The 1,610-nt window shown below is 46.2% G+C and overlaps 1 pseudogene; it reads right to left on the bottom strand.

The window, feature by feature from the left end:
* Positions 1-1,287: 1,287 nt before the first annotated feature.
* Positions 1,288-1,405, bottom strand: LOC124723453 (annotated as a pseudogene).
* Positions 1,406-1,610: the final 205 nt, after the last annotated feature.

Genomic DNA, 1,610 nt, shown 5'->3' with positions numbered 1-1,610 from the left:
TACAACAGAGTTAGAAGAGACGACTGTGAACTCACGTAATGCCCTGCAGTTCCGAAATGTGATGAACGCTCCGGTCTTTCCTGATAATGCCGTGTGTCCAATGAATGACGAAAAATATTTCGGACTTCCTACATGGAGAGAGGCTGCTCGTAATGGTGTGTTTGATCCACATACCAGCTGCAAAAGCTGTTAGCTAAGCCACACGAGACAACGGTCAACCTGTTGCATCAGCAGCTGACCCACGCTATTGAGAACAATTAGGGAGTCGGTCAGTAGCGGAACTCTGGGGCCATAAACCATGCCAGGCACAGACGCCGGTGTCTGCTGTCAGCAGAGCTTGCTCACCACCTCCTCCCCTAGCCACGTTCCCATACCACGAGCGGCTGCATTGTTGCCTAACGACGCACTTTATTGCCAGCGCGTATTTCGTAAGGAACGTGTTAGGAACTCACATATGCGCCTATCTACGCAAGCGCGAAAAGGAGCACATGCTGTGTGTTGACACACCCCACAAAGCGCGCATCAGAATTCCACAAAGAGGGGGAGCAAAGCTATCGCAATGTCGCGGTCTCAAAAGTCAACGGGGAATCTTGCTTCCTCTGTAGCCATTGCAATGCCGTGACAGTGAAGAAAAAGGAAAGAAGCTACAATATCGAGTACACACAAATGGAGAGTAGGTCAGGTATTGTTCCAGATGCATCAGTGAATTGAACAAACCAGCCGATTTAATATTTTTGGGTCCTCATTACGCCAGTTTCAGTTGGAGTGTTGACATAACTGGATTCATGATTTATTTTCAGGGAATGAAAAATACGTCAGGAAGTGAAGAAGTAACATGTTCCACCCTAGTTTTTACATCATAGCTAGACAAAGACCTTTTTTTACGCCTCTGCTAAAAGCAGAATCTTCTCTACACATAGCTGATTTTATTATCCGCATGGTCATTTTACATTCTTATATAAATGGTTAAATATACACAAAAATACACAGCATGAAAGCAAACATAATATAAAAAAATGAACACTCGAAAATTATGTAACAAAGGAACAACTAGGCGAAAACACAAATAGGAATCCTTGGATAACACAGCACTCCGTCTTCAGACCACGAGTGGCCTACCGGTACCTACCGACCGCCGTGTCATCCTCGGTGGAGGATCCGATAGGAGGGGCGTGGGGTTAGCATACCGCTCTCCCGGTCGTAAGATGGTATTCGTGACCGAAGCCGCCACTATTCGGTCGAGTAGCTCCTCAATTGGCATCACGAGGCTGAGTGCACCCCGAAAAATGGCAACAGCGCATGGCGGCCTGGATGGTCACCCATCCAAGTGCCGACCACGCCCGACAGTGCGTAACTTCGATGATCTCACGGGAACCGGTGTATCCACTGCGGCAAGGCCGTTGCCCTTTGAATAACACAGGAGATATTAATTTATTCTGATGAAAGGCAAAAATTTAAAAGTGCATCGAATGATGCAGGCAAGAAATTGAAATTCTCTAGGCAGCAGGTATAAAATATAGAGAGTGAAAGGTTATCTACAACTCTTGCAGAAGCCAGACTCCAACTATTGAAGTCGAAAGATATGAAAAGCAAGTAGGTAGTGACAGAGA

Source organism: Schistocerca piceifrons, chromosome 1 (genome assembly GCF_021461385.2).
Source record: "Schistocerca piceifrons isolate TAMUIC-IGC-003096 chromosome 1, iqSchPice1.1, whole genome shotgun sequence".
Taxonomy (NCBI): Eukaryota; Metazoa; Arthropoda; class Insecta; order Orthoptera; family Acrididae; genus Schistocerca; species Schistocerca piceifrons.
This window is presented reverse-complemented; position numbering and strand designations above follow the sequence as displayed.